The 14,610-nt window shown below is 49.4% G+C and overlaps 1 protein-coding gene across 3 annotated transcripts in view; it reads right to left on the bottom strand.

The window, feature by feature from the left end:
• The window catches only part of LOC126522826 (uncharacterized), a 307,678-nt gene that overhangs the window by 36,345 nt on the left and 256,723 nt on the right, over positions 1-14,610 (bottom strand). The window lies entirely within an intron of this gene.

Here is a 14,610-nt window from a genome sequence, read left to right as displayed (position 1 = left end):
ACTCTGCCTGTACTGTCGCATTCACGCAAGCACGCGTCTACTGAAATCGTCGCCGCACTGAATATACACACGGCTAGCGGACGCGCGACGAGTTCACGTTCCGAATAACCGCGCGTGCCGTACGTGTAGAGAAAAGCCATATACGGTCGACGGCCGTGTTTCACGGTGCGGTTGACATTTATTGGACGACCTGTCCCAATACGTATGTGCGCTCACGTGCACGCAGCTGTTGCTTCCCTGTCCTCCTCCACCGCGTGTCTGTTTGTCCTGGAACGACTACGTAAACGCGCCATCAATCACCACCGCGTGTCGACAACAGGGGGTCGAGTCAGCGTGGCACTTGCCTCCGGCTCGAGAAACCCCGGGTTTAAATCTTGCGTCACACGCCTCCTCCTCCTCCTCCTCGTTTTGCTAGGAGCTCGTCCCAATAGGCTGCGACGTATACCTTGCGGTATGATTTTGCAAAACCATGCCGTAATTCCTTTCGGTATGTAACATGGGACCTTTTTTAATAATAATAATAATAATAAAAGGAAAAGAAGAGACGTCGCTAGCACTGTAAAAATTTATTTGGCAAATATTGTTGCGGGTAAAAGTGATGAGCTTATTGTTAAGCTTATTTTTGTGTTCACACACTTCATGCTAATTGACCCACGTTGTTGCCTACCAACGTACGTATAGTTGTCTGATGTTTTGCGCTAGACAATGCCGATATTATTCTCTATGCCTTTTGTTTAATGTATCCGTATACTCCAAGTCTGCAACCTGTTTAGTTATGCCGCACTTTTTTCACTGAGTGTCATGTGTAAGGGGCACGGACCCAATCAAGCCTGTTGATACCGCACACCCCTTGAAGATGCAACACCATCAAGCCCACATTTCAACCCTCGTGAACTGTCGACACGCTTGTCTAAATTTCCGCGACGGTAGACACCACCCCCAAACCGCAAGGCCTCTGCAGAACAAGAAACCCCGCATGTATACTGAGTGGCCTCTGCACCGCGGTATTTCGCTGGAATCGTTCAGAGGTACTGCGGCTTATTTCGCACGCACATTCGCTCGTCCAGATCATCGCCGGCCGAGACAGCACGTGAGCCAGCGGCGAAATAACATCCCCGTGTGTGCGCACGCACATACTTCATACTTTTTTTTTTTTGTCATCTGCCGAGCAAAAGGGGCGCGCCGCTCACAATGGCGGCGAGGGAAACGCGAGCAGCTGGGGCCCGCATCTGCGGCACTTGTGACGACACAGCACCTGAGAACCGCGGCGGCGGCGACAACGATCGCTCACGCGGCCGCAGGCGCTGCTGCTCTGTCACCGAGCGCGCGCACGGTCTGGATGCCTCGAGGAGTCGTCACGTGAGCGCTGGACGCGAATGGCCGTGGACGGTGGAGGGGGGGGGGGGGGGGATGACGCCCAAAGGCATGTGCCTGCGCGCTGTGGCTGACACAACGAGGACCAGACTGACCGACGCGCAAAGAAAGGGACCGAGACGTATCGGTGGTGACCGCATAGAGATTCCTACAAACAAACAAACAAACAAACAAACAAACAAACAAACAAACAAACAAACCCACTAGAGGAAACTCCGGCGTTAGTGTCTATGGGAGGTGCAAGCATAGCGGTTCAGCGAGCATGGAAATTGTGGGTAGTGCATGGATTCCAATCAATCAATCAATCAATCAATCAATCAATCAATATTAGTAGACATTATTACAATTACAAAGGAAATGTAACACAGAAGGAGGTCTCAAAGTAAAAACTGTCAAGGGGACCTCCTGTTCTAACATGCATAAAAGCTAAACGAAGCTTGCCTAAGCTTCGTTCTTATGGCTTAAAATGGCTTTGCGACTTCGCGAGATCGATGACATTTGGGCAACATATTGCGTTATAAATATGATTCGTCAGATTACGCACGTACGCTGAAAGTAATTTTGTTCGAGCGCTTAGAAAAAATATTACATGGAAATTTAGGGGGAGGGGGGGGGGGAGGACGCGGAACGAATGGCGTCTGAAACCTCAAGCGTGAAGGTTAAGGAAATCCGCGTACAGTCGCGCGCGAACGCCTAGCGACCACGGCATCAGCGACATTTCTAACATTTGTTCAAACTCAGTCGTGCAACCTGGAATATTCCCAACGCATTGCATTGATCGAACGTAGGCTGTATCATTTGATTTCGGCCGGCATGTCTAGGCTGCGAATAAGGCGAAAAAAAATGCTTCGCGGCATATGCGGTATTCAAACTTTCCTCGTGACTGCAGTATACCCATACTCCCGCGCGTCATAGTCTGAACGATTACAGCGCTACCAGAAAAAGAAGGGGCTTCCGAGATTGGGCGGCGCATGGTGGCCACGTTGTCCGATCTCGGAGGCGACGTCTCTAGTTTCTGTTTCTTTCCACGTTGGCGGAAGGAAACAAGACGCCACACAGAGGTCGTGGTGACTGTACGGGAAGCTACTCACACCGTGCAAGCTCGGACAAACTCACGAGGAATGCCATGATTCAGGCTGACAGGGCCTGAGGCCTGGCGGCGGCGGCCTGACGATAAACAGACAAGAGTTTTGACATGAGTACCGACGTGCGACATGCGGCAGCAACGTCGCGTTCTTCTTTCGTGATTCGACGTTCCGATTTATATGGCGACGACCAAAGAGGAGGAAATGAAAAATAAAGGTGACGAACGGGGCTCTGCAGCGGCTTGTGTAACGGGCCACGTACGCGACGAGGATCGCTCGCACGAAGTTGCAGCTCCGAGCGCCGTGTATGGCTTGCATCGACTCGTCATCCCCTTCTGACTAACCGCGCGCGACGATCGATTTAATCGAAGTACGGGGGAAAAAAGACTTCGGCTGTTTATCGGCAACGTCTGTACAGAATGCACGTTGAAAACTTGTATAGCCTGCGGACTCTATTAAGTTCACAAAAGCAGTGCACTGATTGGTTGCCACTTAATATCAAGCATGGATAGCCATGTACATAATATTGGAAGTGGAGGGTACGTCGACGTTAACATCGTCGAGTGCGTATACCGATGGTTAAGCGTGCTTTTTTTTTTATTTCTAAGCGTTATTAATCTAACCTGTGCCATTCTTTGCATTGTGTGGTGAAGTTTGTTCTCTTTACGAACACATTATACAATAGGCCGCAGTATGTTCATAAATAAATAAATAAATAAATAAATAAATAAATAAATAAATAAATAAAAATAAATAAATAAATAAAGATAAGTAAATAAATGGCCTTACGACTTATTCATCTGTATGTATAAGGCACAAGGAAAATACACAGAAAGACACTGTTTTATAAGGTGTCCACATACCTAAAGTCCGCACAACTTTCTTCTTTCCTCCCTTTCCCCTTCGCGTTAATTGATCGATCGACTAATGGATCGATTTACAATTATTTGTTGGTTGAGTTCAACGTAACGAAGTCGCACGAGGGCCTTCGGAGACGCCGTAGAGTAGGGCTCAGGAATAATTACCCCCCCCCCCCCCCCGGAGTTCTCTGACGCGCACCCATCTCACCCCCATCGCGAAGTGTGGCCAGCCCGGTGAGAAACTGATGTCGCGACACCGCCGCGCTAAGGAGCGCGAGGCTATACAGACAGTGAGCCGCCTCAGCGGGGCAGTGCCCACAGAAACAGTTCGTGCGTATGTGTGTGTGGGTGTGTGGTTTTTTCATTTTTTATCATTTTCTCTCACCTATCGCATCCCTTTGCCTCTCCCAGTACAGGGTAGTCAACCGGAGATAATGTCTGGTTAACCTCCCCGTCTTTCCTTTGCCTCTCTCTCTCTCTCTCTCTCTCTCTCTCTCTCTCTCTCTCTCTCTCTCTCTCTCTCTCTCTATCTCTCTCTCTCTCTCTCTCTCCGCGGGAGGGCGATGTGTTGATGTTGAGACAGTCCTGTTACCTTCCATAGGACAGAACTGCTGGCCAGCGTCTCTCCTCCCTCTCTCCTTTGCGTTGTGTTCGTTTTATCGTCATTACTGAAATGTAAAGCGATAGAATGGGCTCCAGTGACCTAACAACGGTGACGGCTCCTCCGTTTTCACCATCGTAGTAACATAAAAGTTTTAGAAGACGACGCGACGGCGGCCGACGAGGCGGGCCGTCGTCCCTACATCTTTAAAGAGGAAAAGAACCGCGTCTTGAGATGGGACGTAAGACGAAGAAGTGGACAGGACGAGGGGGTAACTAGCTACAACTAGTAGCTAGTTACACCCTCGTCCTGCCCACGTCTTCGTCCTACGTCCTGTCTTAAGACGCGGCTCTTTCCTCTTTAAAGATGTCGGAACAACTGGGCCCAAAGTTCCCCCCTCTTGATCCCTACAACTTATTTGGGAAGGCGGAGTAAGCGGAGCAGCGGCGGCTGCGACGAACGGCCCCGGTCCTGAACGAGAGCGCGCTATCTAATGCTAACGCGATGGTGGCTGACGACGAGGCAAATTGAAGAAGATGACGTTAAAACAAGGAAATAATATGCGATTAGAAGATCCAGCATGCAAGCTCCGAAAATGAAGCACGAAGATAAGACTAACCGCGACCGCGCTGCAGTCACACGAGATATGCAGCCAGATAGCTCCGGATGATACGCATACGGCCACGGCAACAACAACAACGACAACGACGACGACAATCAGGGAAAAGCATCGGCCTGAGGAGGCGACGTACGACATTCGCGGTCTGGGTCCGCCCGCGGGCTAACGTCAGAGACACTTAAATCACTATCAAGCTTCGCGCGGGAAGCTTTCACAGTGAACCACCCCTTGCTCCCATCGCCTTACGCACATCACCAGACAGACCCGGAGTCGTCCATTTAAACATACTATTCTCTCTCCGCTACTCGGTCCCCGTGATTTGTTCGCTGTTCCACTCGAGTGTATTTGCCGAGAGCTCGCGACACAATGAAGGTACTTTTTTCCAAGAAACACGCCTGCACACGGGCACGCCGGATTCGCACACGGTGCGAAGCCGCGGTGAGTGATCGGACAATATCAAGCTTCGTCGCTTTCGCAATGTCGAGCGTTGTCACCGAAGAACAAAGAGAGGAGAGTACGCGCAAAAAAACCGCGGAGCAACGTTCCCTAGCTGCTGCAGCTGTTTCGTACCGATGACTCGCAGTGCGCAACTCGTAGACCAAAAAGAAAAAAGTAGATGGGAAAAAGGCTACGCGTAGGCTGCGGTGGATCCGGCGAAAGCGCCAAGGCCGACGTTGCCAGTGTAGCGTGGAAACCGAACGGCGCTTGACGCTTGGGGCGACGCTAAAGCATAGGAGTTCGCTCGAACGCCATCGGTGATGCGACGCTCTCGTGATGATGTGCTGATTCGATTTGAGCGCTGCACAGGAAACACTGACTGGTTGAGTGAGGATTGAGCGAGCGATTGGCTTTTAACGTCCCCTAGCAACGCCAACGGCTACGAGGGACGTTCTACAGGGGAGGGTCCCAAGTTGATTTTGTGCGCTTGGTGTGATCTGTTTAGCAAAGACTTATTATTCACGGAAACGTACATAAACGCAGCACAGTGAAAAATGGAAGCGGGCCAGCAACTTTCTGCTTAAAAGAACATGATGCCCATCCACTTGAAGAGGAGAAAAAAAAAATTTTTTAGGTAGGCAAGCGAACGTTCGACCCCCATGACAAGGGGGTCACGGTGGATTGAGATCTTGCTTGTGAACTAGTGTTTAGCAGCACATAGACATGTACACAGCAAAGGACTGGGCTAGTTTTTACGCCTGAATAAGCAATTTCTGAACAGGAAATAAAAGAAATTGCCCTTCACGCTCTAAAGACTGTGGCGAACAAAAGGAAAGACTCACGTGCCCAACTGAACGTACATTATTAGCACAAAAAATACGAAGAAGCAACATTCCTATGAGGCTTGAAAGTTGCGATTCTAATTTACTCTCTTTTATACCATGGACTCTGGTTCGGTTTCCCTGATGTAGGGGATGGAAGCCAATTCAGGCACGGGGGTCAACATTATGTGAGTCTTTGATATAGAGACGTCAATACAAACACCACCTTCATCAGTAGCCGTAGCTAGAAACTTCTTTGGGGGGGGGGGGGGGGGGGCGGTGAGAGAGTGTGGGCACACACTTAGCCGGGGACGGGGAAAGGGAGGTGTGGGGGAGGAGGGGCAAGGGGCTGGGCAGGGCCCATAATAACAGATTTCGAGGGGGGTGGGGTCCGTGCCTGGTGTGCCTACCCCTGGTAACGCTATTGACCCTCAACCTCCTTGACTTCGCCCTCACTACAGTGAAACCTCTATTTAACGAAGTCGACGGGACCAGATATATTTTTGTTAAACTGAAAACCGTCAAAATGCTCATACGAATTACGTAATGGTTATTTAATAACGAGAAAAAGGCTCAACTTTTGACCGTGTTGGACTAAAGAATCACGCACTCTAGGCTGCACTGAGAAAGGCAACGCGGGTTTCAACTCGGCTGCGAGCCTACGGCAAGCTAGCAGTGCAGTCAATTCAACCGGCAGCTTTGTAAAAGGAAAAAAGTCGTGACTCAGACCGGCACGGTAATACGCTTACTGCAGCAATACGTTAATAAATGTAGAGTTATATTGAACGCAACCGATTTCTTGTGACGCGCTCATTTACCCATATTATTCACCAATAAACTTCGTTAGAACGGTAAGCCCAGTTCGCCGTTTTGAGGTTTTCAGTGCACTAGACTCCCCGAATATGTAAGCGACAAGAAGTTAACGGAGATTCGTTATATCTAAAATTTCGTAAAATCGGGTTTCGTTAAATCGAGGCTTGACTGTACTGCTGAAGAAACCGGGCCAGGCAACTTAGTGCTTGCACGTGATCGCTTGCAACCTCAAAAAAAATAATAATAATAAAATAAAAGATAGTGGTTCAATAGGGCAAAACAGCGAGTTTTCAGTTTGTCGTTTCGAGGTTTTCTGTGCATTAGACTGAATATGTAAGCGTCAAGAAGTTAACCGCAATTCGTTATATCTAAAATTTCGTAAAATTGGGATTCGTTAAATCGAGGCTTGACTGTATTGCCCGGTAGATACCCGGTCAGGCATCTATGCTGCATCTATGATATACCCGGTCAGGCATCTTAGTGCTTGCCCGCTACCGCCGGCCACCGTCTCCCACATCCCAGGCGCAAAGCATTCCTGACGCCTCCGCTTCGAGACGCACCGCTTAAACGATTGCGGATGATACGAGCGATCGGATGTTGCGAACGAAAGGTGCCCAAAGAAGGGCATAAAACACACGCGCCGGCCGTCACCGCGAAAACTGCGCGCCGGAAACCAACGGCGCAATATGCGTGTCGTTATGCAGCGACGCGGCACAACGACGCGGACAGTATGGGGCAAATGCGATTCAAAGCATATTCGCGGCGTTACCGTTCTTGCTTGCGCAAAGACCGCCTTTCAGCGGAATTCGTACCCGCCCGCGCTGGAGCCAAGGAAAGCTTTAGCAAAGCGCGCTCACTTAAACGTTGCATATGCACCATGGCGAGAGTCGCATTCAGCAGCGGCGACAAAAACCATAAACATCGGCGGATCCCCAACGCGCAGTGGGAACAGGTCTAAGCAAATATTTCATTTGTGCTTGTGAAGTGCGCTGTTCCTGCGCTTAGCGACGGTAGAAGGTGTCTATAAGGCGTTGCGCCGCTGAGCTCGAGGGTTCGATCCCTGCATCGTCGGCTGTATTTGGAGGCAACGTGCAAGAATGCTCGTATACTTGGATTTAGGTGCACCTTAAAGAACCCCAGGTGGTCAAAGTTATTCCGGATCCTTCGACTACGGCGGGCCTCATAATCAGATCGTGGTACGCGCACGTATAATACCAAAATTTAATTAATTTATTGATTACCCATAACATATCTTCATTTTAGTAGACATTGGAAAACTCAAGGAGAAGCTAAAGACCATGAAACGAGCGATAGACAAGAAATGGTGGGCGTAAAGTTAACAGACAGTAAAACACCAGTACGTATGGCTTAATGAGAAAATAGGTGCAGCTGACGTTCTACAGCCGAGATTGAGACCAATAAGTATAGTTGAGCATGTCACGTGATGTGTAGAATTGACTAGCCGCGGTCATTAAAGCGACAAAGTAAATGCCAATGGGAGGAAAACGCAATCAAGAACGCAGAAGATTGGGTGCCGTGATGACATCAACAAATGGCGCAGGAATCGCTCGTAGTCGGCTGCCAAATGACAGGAATAACTATAGAGACCGCTGGAAAAGTCCTTCGTCTTGAAGTTGACATAGGATGATTGCGATTCAAATGATGACGACGACGACGGACATTCCTGGATACATTATGTCCCAAGTTCGACCTTCACGCCACGGCGGAGACTTCGTCTCGCGCATCACGCAACCTGTCGTTACAAGAGACCCAGCGCGTCGTCTAACGAGAAGTCCGCACTGTTTCAGTGCGCAACCATATATTGAGGAAGGAGCCACTGCGTCTCTGGGCTGGCGGGGCGCGCGCGGACTGGAGGCGAACGAAACTTGGAAGGCACGTGCTTCTTTCCGAATGAAGAAAAAGGGAACGACGAAACAGCAGATCAGGCATGCTCGCTTCCCTGCAGCACGGAGAACGGAAACCGCGACCCGCGGCAGTAGCAGCTATGGAAGGAGGGGTGGGGGCGCTGCTCTGGGTGTCCCGCTTCCTTTCCGGCTGATCCCTTTCCATCTGGCGTCACGCAGTCGTCGGTAACCCTTTCACGCCACCGGCGACTTCCTCCAGGGCTCGTCCGCTCAAAAAGAAACCACCGCTCGGCGCAACACACACGCACCTCCGAGGAGGCGCTCCCAGCACAAAGAAAGAAAGGAAGAAAAAAAGAAAGGGTGAGAGATAATAAAAAGAAAGAGCGAGAGAGAGACAGTGAAAGAGGAGAAGGAAGGCGCCCCTCTTGTTTTCCGCCTGGGCCCTTCGGCGCGGCCGGCCGCTCTCTTCCGAGAATCTGCACGCAGAGGCGACGACGACGACGACCCGATCTTGCTTTCCGCGCAGCGGATTCCTTGGAATGCGAGCTTCGCCTTCCAACCCCAAGCGCGCAGGCACGCGGCCGCTCGTGTAACGGTGTTGTCTCCGAGCGACGATAACATTGCTCTCTCCCCCTCTGAACACCCTCTCCCCTTTCGGTCGCCGACACGCGCGGTGTATAAGTTCGCGCTGGGAAAGAGCGGTGAAACAGAAGTAGCGACCGGTGGACTCCCGAAAAAGGAACACCTTTGCGAGAGAAAAACAAGAGGCTAGACGGAATAATAAAAAGAAAGAATAAAAGGAGAAATTTGATCGGGGATGCAACGCTCGCAAAGCGGGAAGTGCGCGCTTTGTCTATTAGCGTGTTTTCTTTCTTTTTATTTTTAAGGCAGAAAGCGAGAAGGCGGACACGCGGTTACGCGACTAGAAATAGGTTCGTCACGCTTAATTTGACCCGGCGAGGAAACGCGGTCTCTCCGCAGTCAACAACACTTGAATGTCGGACTTCTCCTTCTACAGCGAATGGTGCACGTTTTGTATAACCTCGCCGCGGACAATAAACTGAAATACACGGGCACGCTCACGACACCATGAACGGGTTTCGATCGAACTAAAAGAAACACCAGATAATTGGACGATGGTCGCACTGTGGGACTCATTACGTAGAGCAGTACCGTTAGCACGTATGTATGCTGCACCAACCGGCACAGATGGTTTGTACGTTACGCTCGACGTATGTTATGCAGCGCCCACGAGCGACAGACGCGCTACCTAGAGCATACGCAATCACGTCAAACCACCTAGCCTGCCACCATATTCATATGGATACTTGTTGGTTTGCCTTATCAAGCCGAGTCATAGTGTAAAGAAGAGCCCCAAGTACACTAAATGACAGAGGACCCAATGTTAGGCGTCACGATCCGTCGGGCGTACAAAAAAATGACAAAAAAAAAAAAAAAACGCAATGGGCAACTGAGTTTTGGTTTTCGCGTACGTAACACTTTCTTGGGTACGCTACTTCACAGTGTGTATGTTGTATCCAATGTTTCTTCTAGTGTGCTAATGGTCTTCTGTAACAGCGCAAAGTGCGTACTTCTCTCTTCCTTTACTTATTTCAATCCACTTTCCACCTTCCCCTGTGCTGGGTAGCCTACCGGGCTCAGCCTGGTTAACCTGGCTGCCCTTCCCTCGTGACTTCTCTCTCTCTCTCTCTCTCTCTCTCTGTGCTATACAACTCGCTTTGTCCAGGGAACTACCCTCACGTTCCACATTCCTTCGCGTTATCACCAATACGCGCGGTATTCAGCAAACCATAGGGCGATAAAGTGATAATACAGAAAGAAAAGGAGGGGTGTAGGTGACGTAGTGATAAAGGGGGGTTCGGGGGGGAGGGCGAAACCATTCCCGTAAACGGTATACGTACTCTCCATGCCAGAACGACCATGTCCTCGTCGTCGAGCCGCACCAACTTGGGCTTCCTGCGCATGGTGCCACGGCGCACGCTGCGACGTCTCGAGAGCATCGCCGATAATATGCTCGTGTACACGGGGCCGCTCGACTCGCACTAGAACCACCACCTCGCCCGACACCGCGCACACGCACAGCCCTCGGGCATTAAAAAAGAGCGCGGTCGACGTATCGCAAGCACCGAATGCCAACGGTACACTGCCGCAATACCTGTCGTCTTTCCGGCCCGCGCGCGCACAAAGCTGGGAAAAAAAAAAACAATAAGAACAGACGCAATAAAAAACGAGTGCTGCTGGTGGAAGCCGGCTGTCGCGGGGCGCCCTTGGTTTAAGCCTTACTGGCGATAATACAGATATAAAGCAAAGGCAAAGCTAAATGAGCAATACGAATAACGGAAAGACCCGTCTCCAGTGTTGCTTTCGTTTGCAGAGGGGTGGCGCTCCAGTCGGGTTTTCCTAGGTTTTGCGAGCCGCGTTCGGCGTACAGCTGGGGTTTGAAGCGCGGGGCAGCAATTACGCGACAAATGAAAACGGCGCGCTCACACACGTGAGGTACATGCGGAGGAACGGCTGCTGCTGCTGCTGGCACCAACAACACAGCTGCGGATGGAAATTCCTCACCGTTGCACCGAGATGCGGTAACAGAGCCGACTGCGAAGGACACGCCAAGAAAAGCACTGCGTCCCCCCCCCCCCCCCCCATCTCTTCCAACTTGGCGAAAGAACAAGAAATGCAAGTGTTCCTTTTCCTTCCAAGTATGTACTGCGTGGATTGCACGTTGGACGCGACACACTACAGCGGCGACGACGTCTTCGATTGGAAACAAGCGGTGCGAGTGAGTCATTTAAATACAGCGTTTGACTGAACTCTCGAGTTCGGCATTAAACATCATCCTCGCGTGCTAAAAGGGGCAATCCTAAGTCAGTATAGACCACAAACGTATACTATTAAAAGTTCAGAAATATGTTTGAACTAATGTAAGAGAAAATGTTGATTACCAATGGGAGAAAAACAAATGAACGGCAAAGTTTCCGTTTCCGATTTTCGCGCCGATGCCTCAGCGCCTATACGTCAATTTGACGTCCCGAATTTCAAATGCATTTTTCTCGTATTTGGGCCGTTTGGACCGTATTTGGACCGAGGGCCTCGATTGGATTCCTCGGTTCTCTGAAGACGCAGTGCGGACCTTCCTTATCGATGAACAATTAGCTCGGCTCGCGCAGGCACTGTCAAAATCCCTTGTCGCGGCGAGTTGACGTGCAGACTTTAGGGCGTCGACGCCACCGTATTTTGTTCTTGCTTCTTTTCTAGCTTACCAAGACTCGTTAAAAAATTTTAACGAGTCTTTTAAGCGTAATTAAAATTTTTAAATTTTAAGCGTCATTAAATTTTTTTTTTTCTCCGTTGTCCACTGGAAGTTACAACTAATGAATCCTGTGGTGTTGGCTAGTCAGCACCAATCGCCTCCGACCAGGAAACAGCGATCTACGTAACTTCAACCTCATACCATGATGCCCCGCAGCCACCCGCTACAACTGATGCGGCGCTGCTCTCTCTCTCTCTTTCTCTCTCTCTCTCTCTTTGCCGGTGGTCAAGAGAGGCCCAGCAGATTATGCGCAATGGAACGATATATTATTCCTGCAGAAGCATTAGTCAATTATGTAATGTGCTTAACAAACAAAAACAAACAAACAAACAAACAAACAGCAGGCGGGTTGAGCAAACCTGAATCCATAGAGTAAATTCCGACAGAACCATCGGTAGAAACAAGTGAAGTATACCAAGTATAATAATAATAATAATAATAATAATAATAATAATAATAATAATAATAATAATAATAATAATAATAATAATAATCAACAGGCGTAGTGTTGCGCTTACAACTTTACCCTGTTCCAAGCAAGGGCGCCACAGAATGAAATTGAAGCCGCGGCTTCGGCAGAAACACCGCTTCTCTGTGGTTCCAACGAGTAGCGTCACGGAACTTTGGACGGGCAAAATCTGCAGCACCGACTTTCTCTTCTCTGCGTCTCTCTCACTCTCTGCTTTTGTATAGAGCGATGACGCACATAAACGTAGGCAATAAAGTCGCAATACCAGAAAACGTTCGCGACCTCGCATTAATTATCGAAGGAAACGGGAAAGGTCACGGTGAGAGCGAAAACCGGTGTGTTAACCACCGAGCCAAGAAACTCTCCTGTAGCCAAGAAATTATACTCTGTACCGTAGCAACTCTTCTGACAGTGAACAGATGCAAGAGGTTACGAATTTAGGCAATTTTATACAGACAAGTTCATGAAGCAGTTGAAATCGGCAGCACGAAAGTGACTAACAAAGTCGCCTTGGTATATATAAAGAAAAATGGTTTGCTGGTCAAACCACCTTTAATAAAGTGCGTATGGATCCTTGAAAAACCGTGCACTAATGGCAAGCTTTGAAAAAAAAAAAAATAAAAGAAAGGAAAGAGCATGATAACCCCATCCCCCTTTCTCCCCCAGCTGTCGTGCGCGCGGGATATTACGCATATTAATGTTCACAGGTCGAGAGCTCTGTCTTAGACACATAATCGCTTTCGCCAGTCAGTTCTTACTATACCTACTGGTATCTTACAAAATGAGCCCTACCCCCTTCTCCCCTCCTACTACTTTTTGTTTGTTAAAATACCATGTTTCCATGCTGAAATCAACAGTTCCAAATACACAAAGTAACCGTCTCATGTTTGTTAAGGTGAAAGCCACTCCGATTTGCCTAATGTAAAATGTGATGGGTTAGCATGTAGATCTTGCATCTTTAATTTTCATGCCACTTTCACTATTCGGAATGGCACTTCACGGTACTTTTCGTCGACTCTGATGACACATTGATACAGATCAAATTTGTGACAAATGTTTCTGCAAAGTTGACGGCAAGAACATGATTAAAACACCTCCATAAAGTTCCGCGCGCATCTGACTTCATGTCTGGGATGAACATTTTGCGTAATCGCTCCCGAGTCAAGGGTGAAAAACGACTGAATTGCAATGTAATGCAACGCTATGCAATGTACACATGTGACCTTAGGAGGATGCAAAGGCGGGAAGGGGGCGGGGATACCGAATTGGATGCGAGCAAGCGAGCTCCGTTGACGCGCGTAGATCCAACGCGCCTAAATTAATAATGACAATAACAAGGCTCGCATGAAAGCGGAAACGGGCGTCAGCGCTGGAACAGTGTGCGTCCGCTCGTCCGTCACACCGGAGAAGGCCAGTCCTAAACAGCAGCTCAACGAGTTCATTAATTTTGCGGAATGCGCTGTGAGAGGGCAAAATGACAAGAGCTAATGGAATTACATCGCCAAAAAAAAAAAAGGGGGGGGGGGGGAAGCGTCTAATGACGAATCAAAAAGGTATTAAAATAAAGCAAATAAGATCATCTGCATCTCATTGTGATAAGATAAATGTCACACTCACCCGAAACGCGTCAGAGAACTTCCGACACTTCCGCAGAGAATGTAACAATGACAGCCACAACGTAAGCAAAAGCGGGCCCCTCGGTCGAGCTTCGCAATACTACAACAACCACCTCTGCCGTATCGCACGCTAGTGAAGCAGCTGTCGGCGGCGCTGATTGCCAGGCTAACACGAACTGCCGTGACAACAAAGCCACCACAACCGCCACCACCACCACCTCAAAACGATTAAATGGTAATAATAATAAAGGAACTAAAGAAGGGGTTGCAACGAATTTCGCCGCGTGAGATCGAATTCGGTCCACCTTTCTACAGTTACGATCTCCGCAACCATAGAAAACCTGGAAGCCAACCACCGAACACGCCCTGCGCACTAAAGCTAAGCTCGAAAGACACGCGTCGCGGTGAAGCGACGTGAACGTAACGGAAGGGCGGGCAGCTCGGCGATAAAACAAGAGGAAGCCCGCTGGCAACGTCGCTCACGCCGAAGGTGCAGTTCAGAGCTGCAGTTTACTCCAATAAGAAGGTGTCACCTTTCTGGCAGAGCACACAGAAAGGGCAACGCCTCGGGAATGCAGGCAGCTTTTCTCTAAGGCGATTTGGTCTCCTTTATCCTGGCCACAAATACAGGACAGAACCGCGCAAGCAAGCGGAAAAGCTCGCCAGAATGAAACCTCGGGCTTCCTTCGTTAACTTCCTTTGTTTGTGCCGTCAAAAG

The sequence above is a fragment of the Dermacentor andersoni genome, chromosome 6, assembly GCF_023375885.2.
Source record: "Dermacentor andersoni chromosome 6, qqDerAnde1_hic_scaffold, whole genome shotgun sequence".
Taxonomy (NCBI): Eukaryota; Metazoa; Arthropoda; class Arachnida; order Ixodida; family Ixodidae; genus Dermacentor; species Dermacentor andersoni.
The sequence above is the reverse complement of the archived record's forward strand: the minus strand, read 5'-3'. Positions and strand labels throughout refer to the sequence as shown.